At 35.1% G+C, this 14,756-nt stretch overlaps 1 protein-coding gene across 4 annotated transcripts in view; it reads left to right on the top strand.

The window, feature by feature from the left end:
* Window positions 1-14,756, top strand: part of LOC145686159 (uncharacterized) — a 550,748-nt gene that overhangs the window by 196,208 nt on the left and 339,784 nt on the right. The window lies entirely within an intron of this gene.

Genomic DNA, 14,756 nt, shown 5'->3' with positions numbered 1-14,756 from the left:
CATTAATTTGACTCATGAAACGGGGCGTTTTTCTGCCTCATACAAGTATCGTGCAGTTTGGTTTCATTCGGTTAAGAAATGCAAATGCAGCTACAATCGCGAGCCAAAAAGCGTTATATATAAAGCAAAAACCGCCGCAGTTTTTTCGAGGAAGTGTGAAACACCAATATCGAATATCGATATTGACGATATCGAATATCGACGATATCGGATATCGATATCGAATATCGACAATATCGGATATCGATATCGAATATCGACGATATCGGATATCGAATATCGACGATATCGGATATCGAATATCGACGATATCGGATATCGATATCGAATATCGACGATATCGGATATCGATATCGAATATCGACGATATCGGATATCGATATCGAATATCGACAATATCGGATATCGATATCGAATATCGACGATATCGATATATCGACGTCGATATTTTTGCGATATCGATTATCGATATAAGATGATATCGATATCGACGATATCGATATATCGACATATCGCACAGCCCTACGATTATCCGCACTTGTAATGTCACGAATTTTGTAGCTGATAAAGCGTGGAGATAACATAAGAAGTGTATTATTTACACAAAACAAAAATACAAGGTTGCGTACATATTTTCTTTTTTTAGGTCAGGAATATTAACAAAAAAAAAATTAAAGGAAAATCTTTCAAGGTAGTCCTATTGTAATATTTTCTGATAGATAAAGACATGGTTTCATTTGTATCTTATTAGGGGCGGATTAAGGCTTTTGGGATCCTGGAGCCGACTATTTCAAGGGGGCCCTATGTTACGAATAATTCCAGCTAATAAATTTTCTTTGCTGCCTTCCATAGCCTTATAGGTTTATCAAAACACCGAAAACTGTACTGTAATATTTTAATGTGCTTCAAGCTTACAATAATTAGTTTAATTACATTCATAATTAACAGTTAAATGCTCATATACTGGAGTGTAACACACACATGCCAAATACAAGCCAAATCGTCGTCTCTGCAGAAATACTAGTAGAGTAAAAGGAGCAAAATCACACACAAATAGGCAAATCTGTAAAAATCTACTTGTTAGAAAAGTTTTTTTTTTCCTACATTTTTGCTCTGCAAAGGATTCTGTTATGTCATTAAACGACATTGAAATGATACAAATATTTCAAAGGAATTGTCACCACAAACTAATAATTTGGTTTCTTTAATAGAGGCCCAAAGTAGCTCACTCTCTCACAAAATAAGTATCGTGAAGAAGGTTTGACTCTAGCGATATCGCGAGCGGGAAAAAAATTAGCAAAAGTCTGAAGCCTAAATGTAATAAGTTGACTGCTATATTTTACTATTAATGAGAGGGATTTTTGGGGGCCCGCCCTGGACCCTGTGCTCCATTGGCTCCGCCCTTAATCCGCTCCTGCTTATAATATTGATATTTTCGCTCAAAAGGTTTAGCAGAAGAAATTCCAATCAAGATTAAATACTAACATCAAGGTTTGTATCTGTACTCTTTTTTTAACTTTACCACTAAAGTCTTTGATATAAAATTATATTATTGGTAGATTCAGATCAGCATTACAGGTAGTCATAATGCTCCTTTATGGTCCCGGGTTCGATTCTTGGTGAGGGCACTCTGTTGAAAAAGTGTAAAAAGCTTTTTCAGACTAGCCAACCTGAATGAGGTTTTCCTCATTCACACCAGGCAAATGCCGGGATGGTACCCCACTTATAGGTCCCAGGCCGCTTGCTTTAGCGTGCTTGCCGAGGGACATCATCCCTCATACATGGCGGGCTAAATGGCCTGGATGCCGGAAGACCAGAAATCTAAATCCTAAATCCTGCTCCATATATGTTTATTTTGCAGTAACATAGTCGAAAGTAGAAAAGACAAACGAACAGATGGGGAGAATTACATATGAAACTCGACAATACGAGGAAATTGTTTGTACGATACTATACGGAACCTACACCCGGATACCATACGAACTATTAAATCAAGTCAACTAGGATTAGTGAAATATGCTTCTAGTAGGGTTCTAGTTAGAAAGATGAGCGTACAAGATATGAAGATATCAAACAAGATCGTCAAAAAGATGTGGCATGTTGATTGGATTGCGCAGATACAGTCTCTTAGAACCCAATGCCATTCCTCTCGTTCTGTGCAATGAACGTGTGGGCTCGTTGTCATAGAGAGTCAGTGAGTTAGCGTAGCCACAAATTGTTCCGATATAATAGGTCCGTTCAGGGGCGTAAATAGGGTCCCCGCAGACCCCGCATTGCAGGGGGGCTCAAGGCACAAAGGGGCCCCAAATCATAAAGTGGGACTTAGAGAAGGGGCCCCACTCCACGCTGTCTGCGGGGAGGCCCCCAAGCCTTTAGTTACGCCACTGGGTCCGTAGGGATTAAACATTTTGAGATGAACCATTTTGTAAGACACCTTTGTGACTGTATGCTATTAATGTCGCAAAGTGCACGTATAGTAGGATATCACTATCATTAATGCCGCAGAATCGAAGTTAGCGCAAAATATTTTTTCATTGTGAATATTGATATTTTTTTTTTTTTTTTTTTTTTTTTGTAATCTACACCATAGGTCCTGCAATTTGCTTTCACCCGAGGTACTTCAGATCTGTGGGATAATCCTAATAATAGTGGATTGATATTTTTTATTATTATTATTATTATTTCTTCTTTTCTGTAGTAGTCCTGAACTTCCACAGTAGAAAGACGCTAGAGGGCAGAAGTGAGAAGATAGTTGGCTCTTCTCGATGGGTTCTGCCGCCTCTTACATCACTGATTTCTTGCACTTAGTTAAATAATACGCAGAAAAGTTACTGTGTAATGTCTCGTGTTCTTTAAGATGGGCACTCTTAATCTTTCAACGTAATACTATAAAAATTGTTACACATTTGCCTGGTTACGTTATAAATACAAATAAATAGCAGGGATATTTTAATAAGTTTACCTTATGTAATATTATGTTAACTGTATTTCTGGCGGAAGAAGTGCATACATGTAGCTATGACGCGGATTTTCGCCGGGGACATCGGAGATCATTCTACCTTGTTCCCCGTTTAATTATCTCTGTAATTAAGCTATGAGCAACTTAGTGGATTGGATTGATTGCAGTGATGCCAACCTTTGGAGAAAATTCCATTTTGTGGGAATTTTTCACAATTTCTTGAAAAGACATAAAGGAAATTTTCGTCACATTTGACAGATTATATGGGATTTTCCATATCGTCACTATTTTGCAAAAAGGGGATAACTGACAAATTATAAATTTCTCAGAAGAAGGCAAAATGGGTTGACTTCTGTATACGACAGTCTACCTTTGTGTCAGTTATACCGCTAGTTATCTCTGGATTGGTTGGGTTGTAGTTATAACCGTTTTGCATGATGATCGGGTCTTTATTTCAAGTTCAAAAATGCTGTTATCTCAATTTCGCCAAAAATGTCAGTAACATTTTTTTTTCTGCAAAATACCGACGATATGTATACTCCATCAAGAACAATAAAATTCTTATGGGTGGGAAGTAGACTTATGAGTCCTCAATAAGCTTGAGTTCAGTGTTGTCAAATTTTGTTACAGGAAAATGCATACTAGTGCAGAAATACCTTGAAACAAGATCCAAGAAACTTTAAAAAATTCTTTAGTATTTTTCGAAAGAAAATAATTCATTTAAAAAAAATGCAAAATGAGAAACAACCAACTTGGAAAACGTTCCATACAAAATAAATGAAGCATGGTGTAAATACTAAATCCTAACAACAAACTGGACTTGTTTTCCTATTACTTTTTTTTTTCAATTCACTCTTTCAATTAAGGAAAATATTTATTCATAAACTATTTGATAAAAGTGGAAGATCAAAGTGGTTACTTCAGCCATGTATTAAATAAAATGAGTGACAAACAGTAGTTTCATATAAGATTACTAAGAGTTCTCTTTTTGCAATTTTGTAATTAGTATAACGTGGGGAAATTCAAGAGCAAAATGGGAATTTCTACTCCTAAAAATGGAATCACTGATTGACTACATTTTAATTTATTTTTATATATATATATATATATATATATATATATATATATATATATATATATATATATATATATATATATATATATATATATATATATTATATAATAAATATGGAGAGTATAATACGGGAAGTACTCTTTTAAATCTGTAAAAGTGGAATCCGAAGTATGTGTGTTCGTTCACTTTTGAGTTTACGTTCATCGTTTACAATTAGAAACCCGTAAAATGGATGAGTTCAAAATATCCACATTTATAATGGACATTGATGGCAAGGTTTATTGATAGTTTTTTTTTTTTTTTTTAATAATAATAAGTAATCTTAATAAATAGTGACTCAAACTTTGTCTGAATATTAAGAGTAAATGGTTCGATTCAGCTGTGTAATTTCCTCGGGGCCATATAGTTCAGCTCCCAGTGGAAGATGTGTGTTTAGCAATTAAAAGTTCATCACTAGTAAGTTCTAAGTAAAGACGCTAGATGGCAGAGGTGTGAAGTAAACTCTCCCTGTACAATTACAGATTGGCGGTGAAACTGGAAACACATCTGGATGGATTAAACAAACTTCTCTAGCTCTAGCATCAGTGACGAGAAGGGAAGTTAAACTCTTGTATTTACCTGATAAATATAAGGGAGGGACGATAACTCAGTGGTAGAGCGCCCATCTGTAATGTGAAGGATTTTCGGTTCGATTTCAAACCGTCTGAGTTTGTGGTGGACTACGTCGAGTCCGTGCGCTCTCAGAGTTCTCCCGTTTCCTTCCATTCACTTCCATTAATCACACATCAACTTTAGCGTACAGAGTATCCGTAGGAGCATAAAACTCAAAGGTTAATTTAATATAATTTAATTTAATATTCGACTGACAGCGTTATATTTTATATGAGAACAATTACATCGTAGAAAATTTGGCTGAATATCTGGGACACTGGTTTCCAGGTGAAGAAAAGAAAATAATCTCTTTCTATTAGTTACTAATTTCACTGGTATTAAAGGAGTAATGCAATGAACAACTTTTACTTTAAATCTATGTAATTACGATAGAAATCAGGTTAACAAAGATTCTCCACAATAAGGAAATTATCTCACTTTTCTACAGTGGCATGGGCTCACCGAACACGAATCCTTTCCAAAAAGGTTAACAATAATCTCAATTTTTTTCGGGGAGGGGAGGGGACGGGTAATATATTCAATTACGCAATTGAATGCTTCAAACTGTCTCAGGTTAATGATGTTGAGTCAGACCTAGCAGATTAAACTAAGTATTATTTAATATTACTAATAATTGTAGTATTATTTAGATAATACATTTTAAAAATAGCTACAATGGAAGTTTTGAATATAAGCACACAAGAAAATTATAATTCACCATATACGAGGTGCCGTCAAGTTCTAAGGTATTGTTTTTTCGTTAACTACTTACCTCAGGAATTTCAATTTTGTGTCACTTCTCAACGTAATCTCCGTTTATAACTACACATTTTTCACAACGTCAATGCCATGATCCCATGGCCATTAAGAAAATTAGAGGTATGTTTTGACCACAGGAAAATCAGATTCCTGAGCGGCCCAACTGGAAAATGAACATTCGCAAAGAGTGTTGTTGGAAAGAACCAACAACCTCTAGGAGCGAGATCTGGTGAGTAGAAAGCATGAGACACGAGTGTCATATAGGAAGGATTGGGACATTTGTTCCCCTGAGTTTGAGAAACACGTGCTTTTTAATAAGTTATATACTAAAATACTAATAATAACTTGTAACTCTTATGTCGGTGAACGATCTTGCCTCTCCACCCTGGCAAAACCTGAAGAGAGACTACTGACTTCGAAGTTGTTACGAAGGAAATCCTAAATTAGGAGTATCCTATTGTCTTGATGGAGAAAACATACAACCAACCTTCTCAGGTCATTTTGCTTGTAATGCTCGAATGACCTTAGTCTCAAAACATGTTCGTAGGAAGCAGCCGTCACTTGCCTTCTGGAACACAATGAACTCAATGAATCTTTGAGTTGTTTCAAAACAAAGACTGTCATTACTTCCTTAGCGCTGACGTTACGTCCAAATAGTTTGTGTCTAAAACGGTAGATGGCGCCACCGTCACCAATGTTAACATATACAACTAATAAAATTAAAACAATCAAAAATAAAATAAACAATTCAAAAATTAAGCAAAAACGGATATAATCTGGTTAATGGACGTTACAAAATCTAGGGAATGGTACGTGTCGATTTCACTTATTGTTATTAGTTTCATTGTTAGAGGCCACCATTGTTAAGTAAACAATCAACTTTATCTGCCGTACTTTCTACCAGAAACTGACCAAATTTTACACACCCATTTAAGATTGAAATATCTAGGGAATGGTACGTGTCGATTTCACATATTGTTGTTAGTTTCATTGTTGAAGACCACCATTGTTCAATAAACAATCAACTTTATGTGCCACACTTTCTAAAACAAACTGACCAAACTTGGCACACCCATCCGACTAGCACAGAGACATCTAGCGAATGGTACCTGTCGATTTCACATATTGTAGTTAGTTTCATTGTTCGAGGAAACCATTGTTAAACAAACAATTGCTGGATTTTTCCATTGTTAAATAAACAATTAACTTTATCTGCTATACTTTATACTACAAACTAACCAAACTTGGCATACTCATTTACGATTGAGACATCTATGGAACCGTACGTGTCGATTTCACTTGTTGTTATTAGTTTCATTGTTAGAGGACATCATTGTTAAATAAAGAATCAACTTTATCTGCCATACTTTCTACCAGAAACTGACAAAACCTTGCACACTCATTTAAGATTGAAATATCTAGGGAAAGATATGTGTCGATTTCTCATATTGTTGTTAGTTTCATTGTTCAAGACCATCATTGTTAAATACACAAGCGTTGGATTTCTACATTGTTAAATAAACGATCATCTTCATCTGCCATACTTTCTAACACAAACTGACCAAACTTGGCGCACACATCGGATTACCACAGAGATATCTAGCGAATGGTACCTGTCGATTTCACATATCGTAGTTAGTTTCATTGTTCGAGGAAACCATTGTTAAACAAACAATTGCTGGATTTTTCCATTGTTAAATAAACAATTAACTTTATCTGCTATACTTTATACTACAAACTAACCAAACTTGGCATACTCATTTACGATTGAGACATCTATGGAACCGTACGTGCCGATTTCACTTATTGTTGTTAGTTTCATTCTTAGAGGCCACCATTGTTAAAAAAACAATCAACTTTATCTGCCACACTTTCTACCAGAAACTGACCAAACTTTGCACACGCATTTAAGATTGAAATATCTAGGGAATGGTTCGTGTTGATTTCACATATTGTTGTTCTTTCATTGTTAGATGCCACCATTGTTAAATAAACAATCAAGTTTTTCTGCCACATTTTCTACCACAAACTAACCAGAATTTGCAGAATCATTTAAGATTAAGATATTTATGGAATGGTATGGGTCGATTTCACATATTGTTTTTAGTTTCATTGTTAGAGGCCACCATTGTTAAACAAACAATCAACGTTAATGGCCATACGTTCTACCAGAAACTGACCAAACTTTGCACACCCATTTAAAGTTGAAATATCTACGGAATGCTATGTGTCGATTTCACATGTTGCTGTTAGTTTCATTATTAATGGCCACCATTGTTAAATACAGAATCGTTGGATTTCTCCAGTGTTAAGTATACAGTCAACTTTTGCCTGCCATATTTTCTACCACAAACTAACCAAACGTGGCACACTCATTTACGATTGAGATATCAATGAAATGGTTTGTGCCGATTTCACATATTGTTTTTAGTTTCATTGTTAGAGGCCACCGTTGTTAAGTAAACAATCAAGTTTATCTTTCGTACTTTCTACGAGAAAATGAAGAAACTTTGCACACCCATTTAAGATTGCAGTATCTAGGGAATGGTACGTGTCGATTTCACTTATTGTTGTTAATTTCATTGTTAGAGGCCACCATTATTAAATAAAGGATCAACTTTATCTGCCATACTTTCTAGCAGAAACTGACCAAACCTTACACACTCATTTAAGATTGAAATATCTAGGGAAAGATATGTGTAGATTTCTCATATTGTGGTTAGTTTCATTGTTGAAGACCACCATTGTTAAATACACAATCCTTGGATTTCTACATTGTGAAATAAACGATCAATTATATCTGCCATACTTTCTACCACAGACTAACCAAACTTTGCACACCCATTTAAGATTGAAATATGTAGGAAATAGTACGTGTTGATTTCACATATTGTTCTTAGTTTCATTGTTGGAGGCCACCATTGTTAAATAAAGAATCAACTTTATTTGCTATATTTTGTACCAGAAACTGACCAAACTTAGCACACCCATCGGATTACCACTGAGATATCTACTTAATGGTACTAGTCGATTTCACATATTGTTTTTAGTTTCATTGTTCGAGGCCACCAATATTAAATAAACAATCGTTGGATTTCTCCATGGTTAAATAAACAATCAACTTTATCTGCCATACTTTCAACCACAAACTAACCAAACTTGGCACACTCATTTACGATTGAGATATCTATGGAATGGTACGTGTCGATTTCACTTATTGTTGTTAATTTCATTGTTAGAGGCCAGCTTTGTTAAATGAACAATCAACTATATGTGCCATACTTTCTACCAGAAATTGGCCAAACCTTGCGCACACATTTAAGATTGATTGAAATATCTAGGGAAATATATGTGTCGATTTCTCATATTGTTGTTAGTTTCATTGTAAAGATCACCATTGTTAAATAAACATTCGTTGGATTTCTCCATTGTTAAATAAACGATCAACTTTATCTGCCATACTTTCTACCACAAACTAAGCAAACTTTGCACACTCATGAACGATTGAGATATCTATGGAATGGTATGTGTCGATTTCACATATTGTTGTTCTTTCATTGTTGAAGGCCCCCATTGTTAAATAAACAATCGCTGAATTTCTAAATTGTTACCTAAACAATCAACTTTATCTTACACTCTTTCTACCACAACTAACCAAATTTGGCGCACTTATTTACAATTGAGACATCTATGGAATGGTACGTGTCGATTTCACTTATTGTTGTTAATTTCATTGTTAGAGGCCACCATTATTAAATAAAGAATCAACTTTATCTGCCATACTTTCTAGCAGAAACTGACCAAACCTTACACACTCATTTAAGATTGAAATATCTAGGGAAAGATATGTGTCGATTCCTCATATTGTGGTTAGTTTCATTGTTGAAGACCACCATTGTTAAATACACAATCCTTGGATTTCTACATTGTGAAATAAACGATCAATTATATCTGCCATACTTTCTACCACAGACTAACCAAACTTTGCACACCCATTTAAGATTGAAATATGTAAGAAATAGTATGTGTTGATTTCACATATTGTTCTTAGTTTCATTGTTGAAGGCCACCAATGTTAAATAAAGAATCAACTTTGTTTGCTATATTTTGTACCAGAAACTGACCAAACTTAGCACACCCATCGGATTACCACTGAGATATCTAGGGAATGGTACTTGTCGATTTCACATATTATTGTTAGTTTTATCGTTTAAGGCCACAATTGTTCAATAAATAATTGTTGGATTTCTCCATTGTTAAATAAACAATCAACTTTATCTGCCATACTTTTTACCACAGATTAACCAAACTTAGCACACTCCTTTACGATTTAGATATCTATGAAATGGTGCTTGTCGATTTCACTTGTTTTTCTTAGTTTCATTGTAAGAGGCCACCATTGTTAAATAAACAATAAACTTTATCTGTCATACTTTCTACCAGAAACTGACCAAACTTTGCGTACCTATGTAAGATTGAAATATCTATCCTATGGTTCATGTCGATTTCACATATTGTTTTAGTTACGTTGTTGGAGACTACCATTTCTAAATAAACGATTCACTTTATTTTCCATACTGTTTACCAGAAGCTGACCAAACTTGACATATTTACGATTCATATATCTAGAGAATGGTACATGTCGATTTCTCATATTGTTGTTAGTTTCATTGTTGGAGGCCTCCATTTTTAAATAAACAGTAAACTATTTTCCCTACTTGCTACCAGAAACTAAGCAAACTTTGCTTACCTATTTACGATTGAAATATCTATGGAATGATACATGTCGATTATCAAGGGCTAACAAGCCCTAGCCAAATTGTGTGTAATACATCAGTATGCGTTGGGATCAAACGATAATTATTCGTGATCAAACGAGCTTGACAAATTCCGATTGAATTTGTTTTCATGGTGGCTGTGGTGGAGGGGCTAACAGGTCATCGGTAAATGTTATTGTTCGGAAAATGGAATAGTGAAAAAAAAAAAAAAAACACATACACACACATTTCATTCAGAATTTTGTTGCGCCTGTTTTATAACCAGTGTGAACTAGTTGTGTGCCTCCAGATTTTTTTTTGTCTCAGGTGGAGCGGGATGGCCCCCTACAGCGTTCCTAGAATTACACTCTAAAAGCCCACAGTGTTCCTAGAATTGCACTATAAAAGCCCCTCCCATACAACTGACCTGTGCTTCCCAGCAGACACCTCACATTTGAACTCTGTTGAGATTCTATGTAAGTTTGTCGGCTGTACGTACAAATTCAGAGAATAAACATGTATTACGGAATGAGAAGTTCTCGAAATAAATTTGCAAGCTGAATATTTTTTGCGACATAAGTGAAGAGTAATTATATACCCTTGAAGAGTACCCTGGAGAGTAAGAAAGCTCTAAGCAATATAATCATTGAATAAATAGCAATGTAATCTCAGTAATGTGTATATATGGCATGTTGTATTTCTACCAGATTGTCAGAGCACTAATTCTCTCATTTTTTGATGTGAGCGATCTCGCTATCGAATTTCCAGAAGAACATTAAAAAAAGTTGTATTTAGGTCTATTCCATTTTAAACAAACGAAATACGTTGCGTAAAAGAACTTTCCATGTTAAAATATTTGATGGGTAGAGTAGTTTGTGTGGGATTTGATTGTTATTGCATGTATCTATTGCATGCTGAATATGTAGCTGGGAAAGCAGCCAGGATATTCATTCTGACGGTTGCAAGCCCGTGAAAATACAGAGCAACAGTTACTCAAAGGGGTAGATAATAGATAAAAATTCTTAAAACTACCGTGGGGGAGAGAGCCGAAAGAGGGTATAGTGTGAAATTTTGGGCCGGAACTAGGGAAGTACCGCCAGGAACGCGGATCACCTGTATACAGCTCTCATTGTTGAGACACTAAAATTTTTCAATTACTCGTATACGGAAGATAAACATTACGAAATTATTTTTATTTATTTATTTATCTACTTATTCCTCGGGGGGCAGTCTATCTCAGAAGATTACGATTAGCATAATTCTATGTTTCAGGAGTGCGCTTCGAACCCACCCCCCAGAGGCGTTTTTTTGGGCGGGCGAACTATACCTTGTCCGCAGGTCCACACATTAATTAAAGTATATGTAACAATAATGTACGTGTATATATATATATATATATATATATATATATATATATATATGTATGTATGTATGTATATATGTATGCTAAATGTAAAATATTTTTGAACCAATGTTTCCAATTCAAATAATAGAGCCCCACGGCTCCAACTCGCCAAGGGCTCCATAAGAGCAAATTCCGCCTGTGTCACCTTCTACACATCAGTGGCTATGCCCATAGTATATTCTATAATAACAATTGATTGAATGTGCTTTTCAAGTTTCACTTTCTTAGAAAGAGAATGCGCAAGACTCTCTTAGTGTTCCAACGAGACGAGACAGGACTCTTTGAAGCGAGACACGATACAATACGAAACGTTTTGTGAAATGTCTCGTCTCGTGTCTCGAAAAATACAAACACAGTTTCTGAATTTGCTTTAAAATTTATTAACTCGGAATAAATTATTTGCCTTCGAAATGTATATACCATCTTTTATTATTTCAAATGATCGAAATGATTCAATGTTTCAAATCCTACAAAGAACAGGGAATACCTAAAGAATTTTTTAAAAATGATTCTTACAAACAGCTTTCAGTTCCATTTTTCAATCGATTCAAGTTTAATTATTTTGTGATAGTGCTCCAGATTCAAATACAAATGTAAAGCGTTTATTGAGATCAGTGTTTCAGAAGATTTTATTCCGGGGGCTGGTGGAGATATCTACGTATAAAAATCCTGTTATAGAAGTACAAGTAGAAGTGGCAATTTTTTCAGTAACTAACTATTGTTTCATGGTCTTTCTCGTTCCGAACCAAGACAGAAACGTGTCAGCCTTTCTCGATACTGAGTTTTGAAAAGATGCTGATTTGACAACAAAATTTATCTTTTTTATTGTTTTATGATGTTATTGGAAGCTAAACCATTTTTTAAATAGGAAAGTTACATAGGCCTCCTTATTTGTTGAAGTGGCGCCAGGGGTTCTGAAAAAAGGATATCAGAATAAATGCGGAAATCTTGCCTTTCGACTGTACTGACGGTATTGACAAATGTTCCTATGGAAGTAATTACTGGTTCAGTCGAATCTAAGCAGTCGTTGCTGGAAGATTGCAGTCGTGTTGTGTGTTGTGCTACCAAACAAAACTTGGTTAAAAGTTGTAATTTTAACCACTTGGTATAACAGCTCTTTTTGTGGGCCTCAGCCTTTCTGGTGTTGCCACGAGACGAGACAGAACCATTCGATACGAGACGAGACGGGCACATCTTTTCTAGACGAGACAACACAGCCAGAAGTTTCGTCTTGTCTCGTGGCAACACTAGACTCTCTAGATATATCAGTAAAAGGAATGACAACGTTCCTCACGGAGCACGTGCTAGCTCTCAGCCTCTTTCTTTCACTGATGTTTGTTTACATAGTAAATGAATATATAGAGAGTAACAAAAGGATGAGATATGCAGATTCTCCTGAAAAACCACATTAAAATTGTAGCAGTATTTGGAGCTTGTTATAAATGGATTTACCGGGGAACTAAAATAATTCTTGGAATTGATCTTACAGTATTGATTGAAAAAAAAAAAAAAAAACATGGTAACAAGTAAAGACAAAGAACTGAAATCGTGAATTTGTTTTCAAAATACAGAAATCTCGAAGGAATATCTGTTTAGCCGACTTTAATTGTAAACGAATTTTGAATAAATTTGCATTCCTTGAATTCTTATACATAAAAAAATAGAAATCTTTCTTTTAGCGTACGAATGAGAGGCTTTAGGAAATTAGGCCAAGATAATTAAAATGATATTGTCCTTTACAAAGTTTAAGGGGAAGACCATGATCGAAAAAGCATCAGTCAAACTATAAAGGTCAATGGTAGCTTTTGTAATTTCTTACGACCACTATATGCACCTTATTGCGAAAAATTTATTCGTATTATAAAATCGCTATCGTTCAATAAATGTCAAATTTAATAGATCTTGAGAGATGAAATTGTCATTACCTCTGTCGCATAATATATTCTAGCTTTGAAACCCATGTCATTATATGACTTTCGCGATAAGTGACAAGAAGAATATAAATCCCAAGTTCAAAACGTAAGGAAAGAAACCGGCTGTTCGCCCTTCAAATTATGAAAAATGTACCAAAATGGTTGAAATTATGATTTTGTATTTCTTTACGAGAAAGAAGAATAAAAATAAAAATTGGAGCAATTATGTATGTATAAGGCCACTATCTTCTTCAAGTTACTAAACTAGCTTCAAGTGTTTCAACCATTTTTGACACATATCTCGAAAACTTTTAGTGATATTAGAGGCAAGAATACGTGGTTGATAATGAGCTTTTTAATTATGTCACAATACTTTTGAACTTTACCTTATCAGAAATGGCATATTCCAAAAATAATTCAGTACCACCCTAACCTGAATTTCACCAAAAGATTAGCGAAAGTGATACGGTGTGCGTCGTCCAGGGTTTAATTCCCGGTGTGGCACTCAAACATTGCTGTGTTGACCAAACATCGAGAGAAAAGTTGGGAAACTAAAAGATAGCGGACTTCAATCTAGACAGCCGGCTACGTTGGGTGTAGTTGTGGTGACCACTAACATAAGCCCGCTGCAGACTCACGATCACAAGGGACTGTTGCGCCAGGAGTTTATATATATATATATATACAGTGGCGGATCCAGGACATGATCAAGGGAGGGGCTAAACCATAATTTGCCGTTTTATCCAGTGTAAAGTAGGATTGAAGCCCATTTTATCCAGTGTATACCTGAGCGTCAAGGGGGGGGGGCTAGAGCCCCTATAGCCCTCCCCTTGGATCCGCGTCTGTATATATATATATATATATATATATATATATATATATATATATATATATATATATATATATATATATATATTGGATTTATTATTTTACCTTACCTCTCAGTAGCGTAAGTAAGGACGAATGGGCCTCCCCGCAAAAATGTTAAACGGACCCCCTCTATCCACATCCATGAGTCACGTAAAATTTATAGAGAACAGTTTTGACTTTCTATGTTCTATCTAGTGAGTCACAACTTGCTCGTATGCAAAAAAATGCACATTATTATTATTATTATTATTATTATTATTATTATTATTATTATTATTATTATTATTATTATATTGTGCTATAGTTTTCGTCTATTCTGCTGTACCAACCTCGAGAGTCTACGACATCCGACATTTTTATTAATGAG

The sequence above is a fragment of the Thermobia domestica genome, chromosome 5, assembly GCF_964235325.1.
Source record: "Thermobia domestica chromosome 5, izTheDome1.hap1.1, whole genome shotgun sequence".
Classification (NCBI taxonomy): Eukaryota; Metazoa; Arthropoda; class Insecta; order Zygentoma; family Lepismatidae; genus Thermobia; species Thermobia domestica.
This window is presented reverse-complemented; position numbering and strand designations above follow the sequence as displayed.